The following is a 22,250-nucleotide window of genomic DNA, read 5'->3' as shown; positions in this document are numbered from 1 at the left end:
AAAGATCACTATTCGCAGATCACCATAACAAATAATAAAACATTTTGAAATATTGCAAGATTACCAAAATGTGACACAGAGGCTCAAAGGGAGCAAATACTGTTGAAAAATGGTGCCAGTAGACTTGCTTGATGGAGGCTTGCCACAAACCTTCAATTTGTAAAAAATGCAATATCTGCAAAGGGCAATAAACCAAAGCACAAGAAAACAAGGTATGCCTGTATACATGCTAATGGAAATGGTAGAGAAGGAAAAGGTAGCAGTACCAAAGAAAAGAAAGAAAAAATAATGGCATAACTTTGTTGAGATGTCAGGTACAATGGGATCCAGAGCCAGGGAGTGGAAGTGGAGGGGAAGACAGGAAAGTGTTTGGTAAGAAGACAGACGTCCCCTCCTGTTCAATAAGTAATAAAGAAAAAACAAGAGCATGTGCTGTGGGGATTGAGGGTAGGAAATTGAGGTAGTTTTGTCTTTTGGGCCTTTTAAGTTTTTGTGATATATCTGAAACATTAGTAAGAGAAAAGTATGTTCATAGAAATGTACATCTTTAAAGGATGAAATCTATTTTAGGTATATTAAATGACAATAATCCTGCCTTTAAAATGAGAAAAAATGAGTTACATTGACCTACCTCCCCTTTTTTTTTTGCTCCATCATGTAACGATACAATGATAATAAAAGTTATTTAGTCTCGGGCAAAGGAGAATGCAAAAATTATAAAATTATTTGTACAAATTAAGAAAAAATTATAATTTAGATGGTGAACGTGTTACTGTTTTTGATGATAAACAATGTGTTTATATCACACTTCATGTTTTCTAGTTCCTTAGAAATTGGGTAGACTGGCACATTTTTCTCTATTAAAATGATAAATGAACTTAAGTGATAGTAATGGATATGTTTATCAAATAATAAAAGCAATAAATAAGCTAAGAGTAGTAGCTTCAGTACATACTTATTAAATGTAGGATATATTGTATTTTTATTACTAGTGATGTGGCTGTTTAAGAGAAGTAATTGTCATGTATGATTCTTTTTACAGTTAGTTATAAATTATTTCCTTATCATGCTTTAAAGATGTCTAAAATATTATGGTTTCAGAATTAGGAAAGATCACATGATTTTTTTTTACAATCAATTCATATATTTCTAAATTATCTTTATGAATCATAGCTAACAAAAAACTTCAAAATTCTGGGCCCAATAAATATTACTGACAGAATAATCATCTTAATTTAGTAATAAAGGTACTATTTTTTTAAATTTTATTTATTATTATTTTTTTTTTGCGGTACGCGGGCCTCTCACTGCTGTGGCCTCTCCCATTGTGGAGCACAGGCTCCGGACGTGCTGGCTCAGTGGCCATGGCTCACGGGCCCAGCTGCTCCGTGGCATGTGGGATCTTCCTGGACCTGGGCACGAACCCGTGTCCCCTGCATTGGCACGTGGACTCTCAACCACTGCGCCACCAGGGAAGCCCTAAAGGTACATTTTTAGTACTATATAGCACACTAACTAATACATACCTTTTTAAGAATATCAATCACAAATTTGCAGTATTTTTCCTGTTTGTGAAGAAGCTGCTTGTAACACTTTTTTTCCAGAGAAAGCCTTAGGCTGTGCTAAAGGATGAGGGCATGTTTCATATAGTGATAAATAACAACAAAAAAAGAAACATCAAAAGTAGTGTGAACTACAACATACATGGAAATTTATTGAGATACTATTTCTAAGATTTTAAAAATCTTTAGAATTTATTCATTTTAAAAATTATTTTTAAGCAGTATCCCATATATAACAAACTCTTTTGTTAAGCCCTTTGTAATGTAGGAGTTTGAGAGGCTAATGTTCCTTTTCTAGAAGGATTATATCTATAGTGTCAGGAAGCAGCATAATCTACTTTTGATACCATTCAAGTACCACAGGGGTATAAGCTTACATTGTAAAATTTTTACTGGAACGTTTGACCACTTGATTGTTGTAAAAAGTTCAAACAAAAATGAATGTTTTTTGACATTCTATTACATTAAATATTACTTTCCTCTATGTCTGATATATTTTGCTGTATTTCCTACCAAGTATATATGAAGAACTCTGAATTTATTTTCTACCATAATTATTTATCCTATATTGTGTGTTTGTTTCTGTGGTATGTTAGAGAAATAAGTCTTGACTACCTTCTGGCTTTCTAATTCTTTTTCTGGATTGTGCATTCTGTTATTCACACTACATATATTTTTTTCATTTTTGTCTTTATTAGGACTTCCCTGGCAGTCCAGTGATTAAGACTTTGCCTTCCAATGCAGGGGGTGTGGGTTAAATCCCCTGTCAGGGAGCTAAGATACCACATGCCTCGTGGCCAAAAACAAAAAACAAACAAACCAAAAAACCATAAAACAGAAGCAATGCTGTAACAAATTCAATAAAAGACTTTAAAAATGGTCCACATCAAAAGACATTTGGCTTTATCATCTGAAACCTCTACTTGCCTCTTTCCAAAATAAATGCTTATTCATCTATTTTTGCTTTTCTGTTTATAATACAATATAGATAATAATACTGTATGTACTTTTCAAAAATTCTTTTCTCTAAAAGATATTTTGAGTATTGCTCGTGTCTTTAAGTATGATACTTTGTTTCTTTGATAGTTATGCTACCTCAGATATATGTTTTTCTTATTGTAATCCAGACCTTTGCTTGATCAGCACAGATATCTAGAGGGATATCACTCTAATTAGTTTCCTTAGTTAAAGGAGGGATGTTTTCCTGAGTATGGAGACAATTCTGATAAGAAATAAAATGTCTTTGCTCCATGATTCTACATGAGAGTTGAGAGGACTCACATTTGAACAGGTTCTTCCATTGAATTCTCTCTTCCTTTTGTTTAAAGAGGGGGAACTACTTTTTAATCCTACTCTCACATTCATTATATCAGAGTGGTTTCATTGTTCTTTAGTCAATTGTTTGGGAATGAAAATCCAAGGCTCATTCCATCGCCCAGCTCTCAACTCTCCCACATATATTTTGCTAATAATGAGGAATTATACTAAGAGTATTTTTTTGATGGGCTTATTCTTATTGGTGTTGAGTGGTAGATTTTATAGGTCTTTGGATTTGAACGCCTTCTGATCCAATTTGCTGTAGAACTTAACAGAAATGAAATACTGCTAAAAGCAAGAACTAATGGGTTCTGATTTTTAATTCTAGAACTACTGCGGATTTAATATTTTTATATTTGTTCTGCCATTTGAAATGGATTCTGATAGGGAGAGATAAATTCCTGTATATAATAAAATTCCTTGGGTAAAGCTCACTGGTTTCTTTAATAAAGCCTTTTGCTTTGCTTCTTCCAACATCTGTCAATAAAAATGTAATTACTATTTTGGTCAAGAGAAAAGGAAAATACTTGTTTTGTTTTTCAAGTGTCAGAAACAAAACCCTTACCTCACTAAAGCATAAGACAAAGATGTTCACTATGACTAGTAGTTTTACTCAGCATTCGAGGTATTAACTAATGCAATTAGGTAAGAAAATTCAGTTCTAATCTAAATAATTAGAAAGGAAATAAAACTACATTCATCATCAGAGTATATGACTGAATATTAGGATAAAACCAATATCAACACAATAACTACCAGAAATGTGACAATAAAAGTAAAACAGTAAATACGGGATATAATGAGAGAGAAGATTCAATTTGAGTTAACAACAAAAAACAGTTACAGAAAAGTGCCTCAGTACAAACCTAAACAGTAATGTGCAAAACTAGAATGCACAGAGTATATATTATTAAACAGAAAGAAATGTCTATGCTCTTGAATAGGAAGTTGTAACTTCATAAACTGTCAATTTTCCATAACCTAATTTATAGATTTAATTAAATTCATATAAAATAAAATTGCCAACAATTGTTTTTCATGGAGCCAGCTAACTTGATTATGATGTTCATTTGGAAAACATGGGCAAGCAAAATAAATAGACAAAGAAAAAGTAGAAAAGCAATATTAGGGGTTGTTCTTCCAGCTATTTAAATGTATAGCCTCTATAATTAATTGTGTGTGGTATTAATGCACAAATATAAGAGCAACATATCAAAATTTAAAATACCAGGAATATACACAGAAGATAGTAAAATTTGCTAGCTGATAAACTTGGCATCACATTACAATGAAAGATTAACTTTTTAAATAAATTATTTAATAGATATCCAGAGGAGTATAGAATTGAACCTGTATGGTATTGTATAAAGGATAAATTCCAGATGGATGAGTGATCTAAATAGTAAACAGTGAAATAATACAGATGTTAAAAATGGTTAAATTCCTTTGTAATCTTGGAATGAGTAATACCATTGTAAAATTCCAAAGCAATAGTAATAGTGATTGATAAATACAACTCATTTAAAAAGCAAACAAACAAAATCAGACTTTACATGCATTAAAAATAAATATCAAAAAGGAAATCACAAATAGGAAACAAAGGAAAAGTATTTGTAATTTATGTCACACACTTACAATCTGTAATATCAATAAAGAAAATGAGATTATGTAAATTAAGTATATATTTAGAACTGAATACAGAATTTAAGAATATTAAACTCATATAAATATTAAATTTACTTACCTATCTGACTGGCAAAATCCAAGTTTGAGAATATACTGTAATGACAAGACTATGGGAAAATAGGCATTTTTCCACAATAAAATGAAAAATGTTATATTCCTTTGATGATATCAACAATATATACATTTACCCTTTCACCTAGCAATTTCAATTCTAAGAATCTGCCCATTCTGCTTTTTATAATGAGATATATATTTGTGCAACAGTTTCTTCATCTTTTCTTGAAAGCTTCCGTTTATAAAATCAAGAATTCACTAAATACAATCTTGTAAGTGATTTAGTGCATAGGGAATTTCTGTACTCAACAACATGACCTCATTCTTCTTATGTTAGGGCATTTAATGCTTACTTTTGGAGTGTCTTTGGCAATTGAACACTGTATAACTTCTATCTTTGGACTAGTTATTCTATGGTACTTATACTCAGTATATGAATATTATATGGGTACTTCTACTCAATATATGAATACTACAGTGTAACAGTGGAGACACAAGTCTAATGCAAGAAAAGCATTATCACAGTGTCCACCTAAATATTGGACCTCCAACTTAACCTAGGCTGCAAGAGATAAAATCAGCCTGTTGACCATTTTTGTCTGTACAGACTGACCTCAAATATATAAACTTTATTTTCTCTTCTCAAACCTAAAATAAATTAAAAATTTTAAGCTGTAAAAGATAATACTGATCTCTTCTCCAAGAATGACTTATACAGAAATATGTTCATTTTGGCATTATTTATGACATTAAAATTTTAAAACAACCCCATATTAATGGAAGGGCTTGAATGAATAAGTTTTGGTATACCTGCCCAACTGAATACAAAGAATCCATAAAAATGAATGGGGAAAATTTTTATACATTGGTATGGAGTCATACCTTCATGCAAATATTCTTAAGAAGACAAGGAAAAGGTGCAAGAGAGTTTGTATGTGTATGTACACATATTAGCTGCATTTTATGAAAGAAATGAAGGAAAATATTCAAATATATATTTGAAAAAGGAAACACTGAAATAACCACAATTATAATACAAATTGTTTCTTTTAAAGAGTGAAAGGCATAGATTGGAGAGAATAGGAAGAGAAATATGGTGGTTTTTTTCCTAAATATTTATCATTTTATAGTTTTACCTTTGGAATGGTATAATTTTACATATTTAAAAACCAAATTATGGTATCACACTTTCTGATTTCAAACTATACTATAAAGCTATAGTGATTATAACAGTATGATGCTGACATAAAAATAGACATAGACAAATAAACAGAACAGAAAGCCCAGAATTAAACCCCCATATATACAGTCAACTCATATATGACAAGAGAACCAAGAACACCCATTGTGGAATGGATAGTCTCTTCCTCAAATGGTGCTGGGAAAACTGGATAAACACATGCAGAAAAATAAAACTGGACCCCTGTATTACACCACTCACAAAAATTAACTTGAAATTTCAAAAACTTAAACGTAACACCAGATACCACAAAACTCCTAGAAGAAAATAATTGATCTTGGCAATGAGTTTTTGGATATGACACCAAAAACACAAACAAAAGCAAAATTCAACAAATGGGACTATATAAAACCAAAAACTTCTGCACAGCAAAAGAAACAATTAATAAAAAGAAAAGGCAACATACAGAATGGAAGAAAATGTTTGTAAACTGTATATCGAATAAGGAATTAATATCCAAAATATAAAAAGAACTCATACACCTGTATAACAACAAAAAAATTTTTAATACCCTGAAGAACTAAATAGACATTTTCCAAACAAGACATCCAAATGACCAACAGGTACATGAAAGTATGCTCAGCATCACTGATCATCAGGGAAATGCAAATCAAAACCCAATAAGATATCACCTCACACCTGTTAGAATGGTTATCATCAAAATGACAAGAGATAACAAATGTTGGCAAGGATATAGAGAAAAGGAAACCCTTCTGCACTGTTGGTGGGAATATAAAGTGGTTCAACCACTATGGAAAACAATATGGAGGTTTATCCAAAAATTAAATAGATCTACCATATGATCCAGCAATTCCACTCCTGGATAAATACCCAAATAAAAACATGACATTGAAGAGATATATGCATTCCCATGTTACTGCAGCAGTATTCACAATAGCCAAGATACAGAAACTACCTATGTGTCCATCAATGGAAGAATGAATAAAGAAGATGTGATGTGTGTGTGTGTGTGTGTGTGTGTGTGTGTGTATATATATATATATATATATATATATAATATTATTCAGCCATGAGAAATAAGAATATTCTGCCATGTGCGACATGGATAAACTTTGAGACTGTTATGCTAAGTGAAACAAGTCAGACAAAGATAAATACCATATGATATCACTTATATGTGGAATCTAAAAAAGCCAAACTTGTAAAAACAGAGAGTGAAATGGTGGTTACCAGGGGATGGGGCTAAGAATGGAGGTGGGAGGGATAGGGCAGATGTTGTTGAAAGGTACAAACTTGCAACCAGTAGTAGATAAGCCCTAGAGATCTAGTGCACAGTATAGTCAATATAGACAACAATACTGTATTATAATCGTCAAACTTATCTTAATTATTCCAACTAAAGAAATACTTATGTGATGTGAAAGAGCTACTAATTATCACTACAGTGTCAGTCATATTACAATACATATTCAACATGTAGTACATCTTAAACAATGTATGTCAAATGTATTTCAATTAAAAAAATAAAAACCAAATTAATTACAAAAGCAATTTCCTCTAATTGAAAACTAACTAAAATAAATTAATCCAACCACATATCATATTGGGGACCTAAACATACATGCACAAAAGATAATTATTTCAAATGACTTTAGAATACAATATTTTAACTCTGTGTCTTTAGTGTAATATATACTAAAACCAAATAGAGCTTCTAAGAAATCCCAAATATTATTCAGGTGGCTAATACTGAATAGTAAACCAATAAGTATTATTGTACAGCTGTGTTTAAGTGCATGGAGCCCTGCTGCCTTTCTATAACATAGATTTGGGAAATGGGAATAGATATTCTGTTACTAAGACAAGTTGAAACACTGATTTTGAATAGGATATTAAAGACAATGTTCTGTAAAGCATTTGAAAAGTTTTAATTCTCTTCCAAGTTTCATAGGTAATATGAGCAGACAGGGTCACTATTTTACTGTTTGCTTAACTTCTGCCTTCTTCCCACACTTTATCAGGATATATTCATGTCCCTCACCATGTGGTAAGATTTTATGTTGCATCAGTCTTTTACTGAACTTCTTAGGCATATGAGTATCTCTTCCACAATATGGGAAAAATTAAACCTGTCTGATTTGAACTAGCCAGGTTTGGCTCTAGATAGTGGAGCTGGAAGTAGGAATTTAGGATTCCAGATGATAAAAATTCATTGTTTTAATGTCACATGATTTTTGATTAAATGCCTTTTCCAACTCTTAAATCATTTTTCATTTGATATTATTTTCAGAACCTGAGGCATCCAGGTTACCCTTATTTGGGCAAATTGACCTGTCAAATTTTAACACAAATAACAAATAGGTGGATTACTCGAAATATCTTACAGACACAAATTAGAAGATAAAATGTATTTAACGTTTTTCCCTGTATCATTTATGGAAATAATTAGAAATGGAATAATCAATCAATAGAAATTAATGCCACTCAAAGCAGGGTACAAGAGACAGAAATGTATTTCCTTGGACACAGGAAAGCCAAAGTGAGATATAATTGGAAGGCATGCTTGGGCATTAATTCTGCCTCCTTTCTTAAGGAGGTAGCCTTGACATTGTAGAGCTTGGTGAGGTCACAGGCAAATCTATTATTTGCGAATATTCAGTTAAATAAAAGAGTTCAGATTGTTATTTTAACACCATACTGAATGGTGGCCTGACTGTATTATAAAAAATAGTGTTTCAGGAAGCTTAGTCTTTTTGGATCACCTAGGACTTTACCTTCTTTCAACAGTCATTAATAACTTCTTTCCTTTGCAAATAAAGGTCAGAGAAATCAGACCAAGATACTCTACAACTATTATTTTTCTTGTGAAATCACTTGTTTTTCCAGAAATTTCTGAAATCATTCCTAAATTGAGATTTTGTATTAATTGTGTGTTCGGTCTCCTTCTGCCTATATTAGAGCCAATTATAAAGATGTTTTTATGTTAAACATTCTTTATTTCAAGATTTAGGAGCCAGAAAATGAAATTTCTTTAGCCAGGAATAGTTTCACATTGGTCAAATAGTCATAAAACGTTCAGTTCATGTTCTCCACACATCTTTCTATACTTAAAAAGTTCATTATTGATCACATATATTGTTAAATTCACCTAGTATAAATAATAAATATTTAAAAGATAAAGATTAAATTCATGGATAACAGTAAAGCATATTTTCTTCTATAAGATTCCCTTTCTTGACCCTGTGGAATTTAAAGTTTTCCCTTTCTTTAAAGTGCTTAACAAACCAGAACCAACTCACAGCAACATATACTGATGAACAAAGGTAAAAGATCTCTGACATGCCTGAGAATATCCATGGAGAATTTTAAAATCGTAAAAGCTTAGATTAGTTCAAACGGAAGCAAAGTGGACATTCCAGGCTCACATTTTTTCTAGGAAAATAATTGTATCCATTTGAGTCTGGCAGAGATAGGTTTTTGGATGAAGTTTGATGGAAGACATAGTATGAAGCTCAGTTTAAAAAAAATCATAGTAGAAACATCCAATAAAAAACATACAGTTAAATTACTATGGAAATGTAAAAGACTGTAGTTTAATAGCACTGACAGGCGATGAAAAGCATACCTATTTTCACATTCAATGGCCAGATTATACCTTTAGATACGTTAATGACATCCAATAATGGATATGGGCTCACATTTTGTGCAAAAAGTTAAAACTGACCTAATAATATCACTGAAATTAACTTGAAGCCTAGAGAGTAATAAATGTCCACTCAATGAAGTGGAAATTGTGTTATATTGTAATAAATCAATAAATACTACTATATGGGATATAGTATTTTAAAAGCCTGGGAATTGTGTATTTTTCCATGGCGTACAAAGGGACTTTCATTTTCTAACATAAAGAGAAATGTAGGGGCTTCCCTGGTGGCTCAGTGGTTGAGAGTCCGCCTGCCGATGCAGGGGACACGGGTTCGTGCCCCGGTCCGGGAGGATCCCACATGCCGCGGAGCGGCTGGACCCGTGAGCCATGGCTGCTGAGCCTGCACGTCCGGAGCCTGTGCTCCGCAACGGAAGAGGTCACAACAGTGAGAGGCCCGCGTACCGCAAAAAAAAAAAAAAAAAAAGAGAAAAGTATATTCAAATCTTCCAAGTCTCAGATTTAGAAGCTGGTCAAATTTAATCTCAGAAATATATATGTGTGTGTGTCTGTGTGTGTGTGTGTATACACACACACAGTATTTAGCAGCCTCAAAAATATATATTGTAGAAAATATTAGAATAAATATATTAAGACAAATGGGTTATCATTTTCTAAGTTTATTAAAGGTTGTCAAAGTTGGGATTCATGATCTATGGAGTCCATTTATGTTTTTTGGGAAGTCCAATTGTTTTTGTTAGGAATGGGTATGTAGCTTTTTTATTTTTTCAATAAGAATTAGAGTCACTAAAACGAGTAATGGTAATATGAAAATCCAAAACAAGAACCACTGGAATGGGACTTCCCTGGTGGCACAGTGGTTTAGAATCCGCCTGCCAATGCAGGGGACATGGGTTTGAGCCCTGGTCCAGTAAGATCTCCCATGCCACGGAGCAACTAAGCCCATGTGCCACAACTACTGAGCCCGCATGCCTAGAGCCCATGCTCTGCAACAAGAGAAGCCACCGCAATGAGAAGCCTGTGGACCACAACAAAGAGTAGCCTCTGCTCGCTGCAACTAGAGAAAGCCCACGCGCAACAACAAATACCCAACGCAGCCAAAAATAAAGATTAAAAAAAAAAAAAACCAGTGGATCATCATTTGCAAGATAGGAAAAACAAGAATGTTCAAGAAAATATACAAAAATAATTAAAAACATAGTCCTAAATTTGAGAAGTGCAGATTACTTCAAAAATATTTTGTACCTATTCTTGTGAGAGTAATTGTACCATTTACGTTTAATTAGTACCATTTTAATTAGTATCATTTAAAACATAAATTCATATACAGTTTTCCAAGAGGGTAGTTATATGTTCATGCCCCTAAAGTCATATGACAAAGGGGGCTTCATGTGACCACTGAGGTACAGCCAGTCTGCTTAGAGACAGCTTGGGAGCCTCATATAAAGGTGTTAGGTTTCTGCAGGTTTTTACTCTTTTTCTAAATACTTCTAAATGAATAGCATAATGCCAATTATTATCACATTAACTCATCAAATGCTAGTGGGTTTATCTTTCCTTTATCAATGTGTCAGTGTTGTTGATACCACTTTCCAGAGGAGATTGAGGAAAGATCAGTGATCACAGCATAACTTTATGTAGGATGACTATGAGGGTCATGATTTAATACCATTTATCCTAAAGTAGAAAGTTTAAATATTTCCATTGGGCCCTTTTTAGGAATTTTCATAATCTTATGATGAAGCATCATTTTAGCTTACAGATTTGTCAGAATTGGTTAAAGCTCTCTATTAACAGTGACCTTTCCCTCCTCCAACCCCTAAATAAACAAAAAACATATTTAAAAGCATTTCAAGGTAAGGCTTATTTTTCTTACAGATTAAATCACTTGACTAGGGTTTTACTGCTGAATATGTTCTATATTCTTCCTAATACCAAAACAAAAGTAAAACTGCAAATGATGAACATGGGTTTTTTAACCAATCAGAGCCTATGTCAAAACTCACTAAAATAATGAATCTTACTGCTGGAAGGAAGCTAAAACAACCTGCTTCAATAATGTAAAGTGGCAGAAGCATTTACATGTTGAAAGCAGTCTTCTTTCTACGAAATCTCAAAACTCACAAAAGATAATCAAGCCCTAGGGTAATAGAATCAGAACAGGACACTTTAAACACACACAAACACATGCATGCATACACACACACACACGCACAGACCATAAGAATAAAAAAGAATTCTCAGGCACAATGTGAGGCAGAAAAAAAATTAAGCTAAAACAACACAACTGTTCTCATTAGTGAATTTATATAGAACCTCACTAACAAATATTATATTTGAATCTTGTTAGAATGACACTTGGAAATGAAAAACTGGAACCATATTGCCATATCGGATACTGTGTTTAATTCTGGTGAATATAATAAAAGGATTTTTTGTTTGTCTCTTAAAAAGTTTATATATTTGCTAAGTAAAATGCACAATGGTTAAAAGCCTGACCATCAAAAAACAAGTAGCTTGATCTGGAACCCAAGATTTCTTTGAAAGTAATTCTGACGTACGTGTTCTGACATAATTTTATCTGATTAAACCTAATACTATTAATTTTAATATAAAAATAAAGGTAATAATTATTATATGCCCACCATGTACTTCTTATGATCTCTGACTTTAAGTCAAGCTTCAAAGTAAATATTAATAAGGAGGGTTTACACACAAGGAAACAGGTTTGAATAGTTTAAGTAATTTGCCCAAAATAATAAAACTATGACACAGCAAAGCTAGGTTGTAAACTAAGGAATGTCTTTGTTCCAAATTTTGCAATCTCTTCTATTAAATCATAATAGGTTATATTATTAATATTTGGTTTTCTGAGGTATAAGTAAAATTAGATAATCATTAGGTATAAAAGACTATTAATAAATGGCACTGTTTCAAAACTTTTTTACTTATCAGTGTCGGGAAAAGAAAATCACACGCTCTATTCAGTCGATATGGTTTGTACTCTAGGGGCCATTTCTGCCTGGTTCAAAATTGTACCTGCAATGTAAAACACAGTGCTTAGTACCTAAGAGGTGCTGAGTATTTTTTTGAGTAAATGAATGAATATTGGTGGGTTTTATTTAACACTAAAGTTAATTTTGCTATATTAGAAATTAATTCCTCTATGGCCTGCCTTATATTATTGTGATATTTTAAGAACTTAGTAAACAAAGCAGAAAACAAATTGTTCAATAAGGAAACAAACTCTTTTATGTGGAGGGCGGCAGGGTTTTTGTTTGCTTTGAAAGTATTAAAACTCTATCTATATATATCTATAGAGAGAGAGAAAATTTTTTAAATATATATATATATTTTACTGATTAATACAATCAAATTGTAAAATGTAAATTCAGGAAATACAAAAGGAATAAACTAGTGATATCATTAGTCATGTTGGACATCTACATTTTCATAATATTTAACTGGAGGAAACTCAAGAGCATGATCAAATGTGCACCATGCCAGTAATATTGAATTACTATGATTCTTGGGCAAAACAGCCCATCTTACTATTTCCTAAGAAGAGAAATGTGCTATGTGATTGAAAAACTACTTTTCACATGAGCATTGACTCATAAAATGCATAAAGTGTTAGTCAACATTCCAAAATGTTAAGGTTAATGCTTACTATTTTTATTAGTTTGCAAGGGCTGCCATAACAACACACCACGGACTAGGAGGCTTAAAGAAGACTAATTTATTTTTTCACTATCCTGGAGACTAGAAGTCCATGATCAATATATGGTCAGGTGTTATTTCTTCTGAGGTCTCTTTCCTTGGCTTGCAAATAGCCACCTTCTCTCTGTGTTTTCACCTGGTCTTCCCTTTGTGCACATGTGCCCCTGGTGTCTCTCTGTATGTTATAATCTCCTCTGTTTATAAAGACACAAGTCAGAATAGATTAGGGCCCACCAAACCAGCCTCATTTTTAACTTAACTACCTCTTTAAAGACCCTACCTCCATATATAGTCATTTTCTGAGGTACTGGAGGTTAGGACTTGAACATATGAATTTGGAGGAACTCAGTTCAGCTTATAACACTAATACAAATATTACAATTAATTAAGTATAACTTGTTTAGGTAATCAAGATTGGCTCATCTAGGAGATGACAACTGAATCCAGGTAAAAAGAAAAAGTCAAAAGTAGGCAAGACATAAAGGAGTGAAGACACTAAAACCCAAAATTTTTTTAAAAAGCAGAAAACAAAACTGTTTTAATTCTAATCAATGTGTTATTTTCTAAGCAATTCTAAAATTTTCCTTTCCTGCATTGCCTGGATCATGAAACAACATTTTCAACCATCATTATTATTCTCTTTTAGAGAAAATTATGTAAGAAAATTGTCTGACAGCATTCAAAAATGTTGTTTATATTTTTTTTTACTTCAATCATATTTTAAACTTAGATTTATTTTTAGAGCCCATAATTATACATTTTAGGCAAAATGTAATATAAGATATGATGATCCTAAGACTACTGAATACTGGATTGTTACCAGATAAGACAACACTCCTTCTCCTGAGATTCTCAACAGAGAAAAACATCAAATATGAACAAAAACAAAAAGCAAAAGCATTTGATTATTAATTGGCCTTACACTCCTACTTCTCAATTCAGTAGGCTCTGTTAATAGCATGCAACTAGTGGCTTAAAAGGGAGACCTGAATTGTCTCCGTGTGGCCCTAAGTATAGAGCCAACTGAAGACTAAGAGAGATAAGATAACAGAGTGGGTAGAAAAATGGGGAGGGAGGGCTTCCCTGGTGGCGCAGTGGTTAAGAATCCGCCTGCCAATGCAGGGGACACGGGTTCAAGCCCTGGTCCAGGAAGATCCCACATGCCACGGAGCAACTAAGCCCGTGCACCACAACGGCTGAGCCTGCGCCCTACAGCCCGCGAGCCACAACTACTGAGCCCACGTGCCACAACTACGGAAGCCCGTGCACCTACAGCCTGTGCTCCACAACAAGAGAAGCCACCGCAATGAGAAGCCCGTGCACCGCAACGAACAGTAGCCCCCTCTTGCCGCAAGTAGAGAAAGCCTGCATGCAGCAATGAAGACCCAACGCAGCCAAAAATAAATAAATAATTTTTTTTTTAAAAAATGGGGAGGGAGGTTCATATCTCCTACTATAAAGCATGGAATCCTCCACTTGCTGACATCCAGCATCATGAAAGTACAGAGCCAGCTACTTTTACCCTCCACGATGGTGACTTAGAAAACAAGGACCACAAATTTTATGGTATTTGACATCTCAATAAACACATTGAAAATCACTTTGGGAATAGAATAATTCTCAGTGGCATATTTGAAAAATGGCTAGAAAATAAATATGAAAGAAGTTTTGATATAATTATAGTCTATATTAAGAAAACGAACACAGTACTGGACAAATAATTTCCCTGTCCACAAATATTATTATTCCATCCTCAACCTATTCTCACCATGCCTTTTCTTTCCTTTCTGTTCAGGAAATGCTTTGCACACATACATTTGACGTTGGATATTACTGTTAAGTTTGTCCCTTAAATTTTCAGACCTTTGTAAAAAGTATCGACTTACTATTCTTGTTAGTTTTCCTTCAGGATGTTACATGTAACTTAAAAATCAATGGAATTATGGGGGTGTGTCTGTGTGTGTACAGAATGTCTTATTTTAGAGTCATTTTCTAATTACTATATGTGTCAACCTACTCACAGTTATTAGGAACACTTAGTCCACTATCATACATATTTTTATTTCTTTACAAAATAGTTTTTTTCACGTTTAATCAAAATTGCCAATTATCTGCATTTGCCTAATGATCTCCTGATATGTGATGTGTTACCAGGAGGACAATGTAGAAGGTTAAGAAGGATGAAAAGCTATGAAACATTCTGTGCTTTTTAGGATATCCTTCTTTTGGCCCTGAAATCTGAAATTATGGCTAATATAACAATATAATAACCACAGTAAGAAAAACTTTTAAACATTTTACTTGCCATTCAATGTAATATCATATATTAAGTTAAATACTATGCCCCAAATATTTTTCATTATTCAAAGAAAGAAGCTTGTAAAAATAAAAAGTGAAATATATAAATTAAAAAAATAAACATATGCTTATCTCGTCAGCAAAGCACATTGCCAAAAATAACACATTTTGATAGTTTAGTAGTTAACTATATAAACTCTTATGAAAAATGTTTCAACATATAAGGAGCATAATAGAAATACTCTTTGCTAAAACTTTTTCCTTTACTATCAGTGCCATTTTTATGTGACTCAGGAAGATTATATTCCATATATTTACAATTAAATTCTATTCAATAAGAGAAAAAGTAATACTTAATGCATTTCATACAGACTATTGTTGCTAGAGTTTCTCAAGACCTAGACCTGCGGGGTCATAATCCATGGACTCTAAAGTAAAATTACATTTTTATATGCTATATCGCCATCTAGCTCACTGCCCAGGTATTTACTCATTTATACATATTTGGAGGGGGGCGTACATGAGATTTTATATATCTCTGAGTGTTAAATGCATGACATTATATATGCACAAAAACATATCGTGAGTATGCACCATGTATTTTAAAAAATCAAGACATATACATATATTCAAATAGTACTTCATTTACTGCTGATGCTGTTAAATTTCTTTTTAAATAATTATCACTTATATCAGCAAAATACATTTCAATATTCACACAGAGAGAGAGCCCCTAATATATGAGTCCATTCCAACATTCATAATTCACTGGATTACACGATTTTACAAATGGCATGACTGTGAAATTGGACTGGGTCTGCTTCACAAAATCTTGAATAAAAAAACCACGTAACTATGATGAACTAAAATTATTTCCTAAATAAAAGACTATAATCAAAGTATGTCAGTTACATATGGTTTTACTGATTTATTGAATACTAGTTAAAGTAGTATTATACACTTAGCTGGCATTTTCCCAGTAGAACAAGTTTTTTAGAAATTTGACTTGTGCTCATACTGAACACACACACACACACAATTAATAGGGATGCACATACATTACAGCAAAGAGCAACAGTCATCTCCATGAAGATTTGTGTTACACACTAAATTATTCTGCTATTGTTGCAATAAACTACCAGGCCACCAGAAAATTCAGTGGCCTATCTAGCAAGCATTTATTCTTCTACTCATGGTCTGTTTAACAACTGGGTGACATTGCATCATATTTCAGTGAGCTCCACTTGGCTCTGGGATTTGAGTAGAGTTCAGATATATTCCACATGTGTTCACATTCTCCGTGGGCAAGCACTACCCAGGAATATTACTTTCATGGTCGACCCAGGAGTAAAAGAGTTCAAGCCAAACCACACAAGAACCAAAACCACTCACAGATCATTGAACAAACCAAGTCAAAGGCAAATCCATAATCTGTGCAGAAGAAAAGCATACTATACCCCAAGGGATATGGAATAGTGGGTGAAAGCAAAAAATATTATGAACTAATACAAATACATATACACAAAAATATGCTTTAAGGACTGATATAAATATAATTTTTCTGGTAAATTGAGTTATTTGTGTTAATAAACTTAGAACAATTTTAGATTTACAGAATTATTGTGAAGATAAAGAGTTCCCATATACCCCATGCCCAGTCCCCCATATTATTAAAATCTTATATTAGTATGATACATTTGTCACAATTAATATGGATATATTTTATTAACTGAAGTTCATGCTTTATTATGATTTCCTCATTTTTTTCTTAATGCCCCATTTCAGTTTCAGGATTTCATCCAGGATACCATCTTGCATCTAATAGTGTTGTTTCTTTAGACTCCTCTTGTCTATGACAGTTTCTCAGACATTCCTTGGTTTTGATGATCTTAACAGTTTTGATTACTGTTCACCATTTTGTAGAATGTCTCCCAATTGGGATTTGTCTGATTTTTGTCCCATGATTAGACTGGGGTTGTGTATGTTTTGGAGGAAGATCTCAGAAGTAAAATGCCATTCTTAGCACATTGCTTCATGAGTATATACTGTCAATATGACACCATTTTTGATGCTAACCTTGTTCATGTAACTTGAGGTAGTGTTTATTAGGTTTCTCCACTGTCAAGTAACTTTCTTCCCTTTCCATACTGTACTCCTGAAAAAAGTCACTATGCACAGCTCACACTTAAGGTGTGGGGAGTTAATCTGTACCTTCTGAAGGGTAGCATATCTACATAAATGGTTTTAAATTCTTCTGTGCAGGAAATTTGTCTATTATTCCTCATTTATTCAATCATTTCTTTATATCAACATGAATGCATGGATATTTTATACCTGATAATCTAAAAGTATTCTATTTTGTTTCTCAAATTGTACCAGGTCTTTTGGCTGGCCCCTGTATCACTTTTGTATTTCTTCATCATTGTGTGTGTGTGTGTGTGTGTGTGTGTGTGTGTGTGTGTGTGTTACTTCCTTACTTTCTGGCACTACAAAATACTCTACAATCATCATACACATTTTCTGTCCCAGACCTAGAAACAGCCATTTCTCCAAAGAGTACTGGTTGCATTTTGGAGACTGGTATTACGAAACAAGATCCGGCCATCAACTGTAGTTTTTGCTACTGGGTTTTGTTGACTTGAACTATTTTTGAGTACACAAACGTAAGTATCCATAGGAAGTTAGACATTTAAAGATAAAAATTACTTATTAATGCAATATCTTCTCTTCCAACAGATTACATGCTTCTAAGAGTCAAAGAAAACTAACTTAGGGTACTATACACTTAGGAGAAGCACAGGGATAGAAATTTTGGGATATATTTCTAGAAAATGTGCATCTTTGCATATATGTGTGTGTATATAGACACACACATGGATATATTTTATATGTGTACATATATGTATATAAACATATACACATTAAAATAAAGATATACATATGTGTATATTACTATATAGGAGAGTGCAAAAGATGAAAGTTAAAATTGCTTCCAGATTCAACCCTGATCATTTCTTTATATAGCAAACATTTTTGGTCATTTTAACGTGTAAATAATTTATAGGAAAGGGGATAAATATAGATTAATATATATATCTGATTTCAATCTTTGTTAATAACTTCTCAGCAACCAATATAGACAATTTTGATAAAGATTATATGTGACCTTGAAAACCACGTAAATTCAAGTTTCCAATTTCATCAGCTTTGCCCTGTATTTCAGCTAACTACTTCCTGGTTTCTCCTTCTGTCTTCCTTGGCCATGCTCTGATTCTCAGCCAAATCTATATATCTTAGATTGAAGATGATCAATCATATTTGTTTGTTCTGAGTATTTGTATGTGGTTATGACAAATACAGGATCATATATAAAGACATTATGTCTGAAGCCGGGCGTAGCCTCCGTTGGTGAGTCAATTTGGGTATAACAAGAGGAGTGGTCAAATGAAAACTACAATGAGGTATCACCTCACACCGGTCAGAATGGCCATCATCAAAAGTTCTACAAACAAAAAACAAATGCTGGAGAGGGTGTGGAGAAAAGGGAATCCTCCTATACTGTTGGTGGGAATGTAAATTGGTACAACCACTATGGAGAACAGTCTGGAAGTTCCTTAAAAGACTAAAAATAGAACTAACGTGTGAGCCAGCAATCCCACTCCTGGGCATATATCTGGAGAAAAACATAATTTGAAAAGATACATGCACCCCAGTGTCCACTGCAGCACTATTTACAATAGTCAAGACAGGGAAGCAACTTAAATGTCCACTGACAGAGGAATGGATTAAGAAGATGTGGTATATATATACAATGGAATATTAGCCATACAATAGAACAAAATTATGCCATTTGCAGCAACATGGATGGACCTAGAGATTATCATACTAAGTGAAGTCAGTCAGATAAAGACAAATATCATGTGATATCACTTATATGTGGAATCTTAAAAAAATGATACAAATTAACTTATTTACAAAACAGAAACAGACTCACAGGCTTTGAAAACTTATGCTTACCAAAGGAGAAACATGGTGGGGTAGGGATAAATTAGGAGTTTGGGATTAACATATACACACTACTATATATAAAATAGATAACCAACAAGGACCTACTGTATAGCACAGAGAACTCTACTCAATGTCCTGTAATAAACTATATGGGAAAAGAATCTGAAAAAGAATGGATATATGTATTTGTATAACTGAATAGGTATATACCTGAGACTAATGCAACATTGTAAATCAACTATACTCCAGTATAAAAAATTAATTTTAAAAAAGAGGGGTAGTGAGGAATAGTTGGGGCTAGTGTTTAGCAAGGGTCAGTGGGAAACGTTCAGTTCTTCAGCATCTATTATATTACACAGTAGTTATGTTTGGGGTAAGTGGAGAAAAATATGAGCTTATTTTAGGCACTTAGATGTTTATTCCTCAATAACATGGTCATTGCTTTATCAAATAACAAAAGCGTAACCCCAGGTTGTGGGCAGCATTGAATTCAAGAAACAAGAGTGTGAGCCATCACTAGGAATGACTTAGGCCAGTGAAAGTAGCACCAGTGAAATTTAATTTACCTACCAAGTCTCAGACTATTTGGAAAAACAGTGTGTTAGAACACTATGTTTCACATATAATAAATAATATGTACCTAGAGATTGTAAATTAAGGAAAACATGATCTTTCCACAGATAATTCATGTCTAATCCCGCTTCCATAGCATTTAAATATGCATTATGTTCCCTACGTGTTACATTTTTTTATGTATATGCATTTTGTTCCCTACGTGTTTTATATGCATTATGTTCCCTACGTGTTACATTTGGTGTTATGCTATAAATTGTTAGTGAGAATTTTTCCTAAGTGCCTGGACAAATTAGAAAAAAAAACTACTGATTTTTGACTTGTCATTCAGATATTATTTAGCAAACCCTATATCTTAGTAAATAAATAGTTACTTACAAAGTAATCTGTGAGGGATACAAAAAAAAAAGATATGGTTCCTGTACTGTGAATTTGAAGTCTAGAATTTCAATACCCAAGATACATTTTGGGGGGACTCTTAAAGCACAAACGTCTAAAATCAAAACATATCAAGAAGTGTGAAATCTTGCTGATATACAAAAATATGAGAAAACCTAGATATGATGTTGCTAACCTAAAAATCCTTAAAATCTAAAATCAAAACTTGGAAAGAAAGGAAAGATCAACACAAATAGCAACTGTTTGCCAATAATTCTTTACGACATTGCCTTTAACTTTACATTCTTTTTATAATATTAAGTATCTTCTCTTTCCTATATGTTGATTGGTTTCTGCTAGTGACAAAGGATTTTTTATGGTATAATATAAGAACTTGTCAACTTTATGGGAAAAGGAATTGAAATTTAATATCTTACATAGCACATGATGTGTCCAAGACAGCCTACATTTTTTTATTTAGCAGACTTGCAATCAAGGAGTGGGGAGTGACATCAATCAAACTGTTAGCCTTGCTCCTTGATACCAATGCAGATCTGTGTGGATACTCATCACTCTACTCTCAGGAAAGCCTAAGTGTTCCCACCTAGTGTCACTATACTTAGGCTCTCCATTTATTTAGTGTTTTGTAGCCAAGCTGTCCACAATATGAAACCTATAGTTGTCATACATTTGAAAGTACTTGTCACAAGATTAGTATTCAGAATTCAGTGGATTTGTACTTTCTTAATAGCACCAGGCAAACTGGAAAAAAAGACTGCAATTCTTTCTGGAGGTGACATCTAATATACACACCAAAACCTCCACCCTGATGTGTTCTGTCTTCATAATTCTGTGGGTAATGAGGTACTGCAGACTGCAGCCCTCTTCCGTACTCAAGTTGTAGAACTCCATCATCTACTATGGTATCTAGTTACTTCCTTCACCATAGTAATTGTGTCTCATTTATCTTTATTGTGCCAGCATCTGGTATGGAGTATGACAAGAAGTGATTTTTCACAAATATTTATAGATTGCAATTGAATCAATAAACTTGAAAACAATGACCCAAATGCCCACAAAAGGAATTGCTTTAATTGGCCTGAGTTAACAGAAACAAGAAAAATCATAAAATCTTAAAACAACAGTAAGAGCACAAAAAGTATGGATACAGTATATATGAAACTCTCTTAGCCAACATTGACAGTTTTTAAATTTTCTTATTTACAGGAGACAATAGTCCAGATAAGAAAAAAATAGAATTTACATATTTAATATTGGCAGATTTTACTTTTGTGTTTATTCTTGTGATACCCACAAGATACCCCCCAAATTCACTATACAGAGTAACTTGTTGAATAACTAAGGCACAGATCTGAATCACGATTATTCATCTACACGTTCCACTCAGTGAGTGGATAGAGCCAGCCATCTATCACCTGCATGTCAGCCAAGCTTTGTTACCTGTATAAGCAGGATGAATGGTGACTTCAGTAAGATCTACTGGATTCCTGTTACCTGACTTCATCCTGTCACACACTGTATTTTATTGTCATTCTTCTTTACCCGCTACTTGAAGCTGGAGCAGTGAAACACTGTGCATATCACTTTAGCTTTTATTATTTTTATTATTATTAACATCTTTATTGGAGTATGATTGCTTTACAATGGTGTGTTAGTTTCTGCTGTATAACAAAGTGAATCAGCTATACATATACATATATCCCTATATCTTCTCCCTCGTGCACCTCCCTCCCACCCTCCCTATCCCACCCCTCAGAGGCAAATATAA

This window comes from Delphinapterus leucas, chromosome 3 (assembly GCF_059928025.1).
Source record: "Delphinapterus leucas isolate spDelLeu-1000000601 "Yukka" chromosome 3, BTC_Dleu_Yukka2, whole genome shotgun sequence".
NCBI classification, from domain to species: Eukaryota; Metazoa; Chordata; class Mammalia; order Artiodactyla; family Monodontidae; genus Delphinapterus; species Delphinapterus leucas.
Note: the sequence above shows the minus strand (reverse complement) of the source record.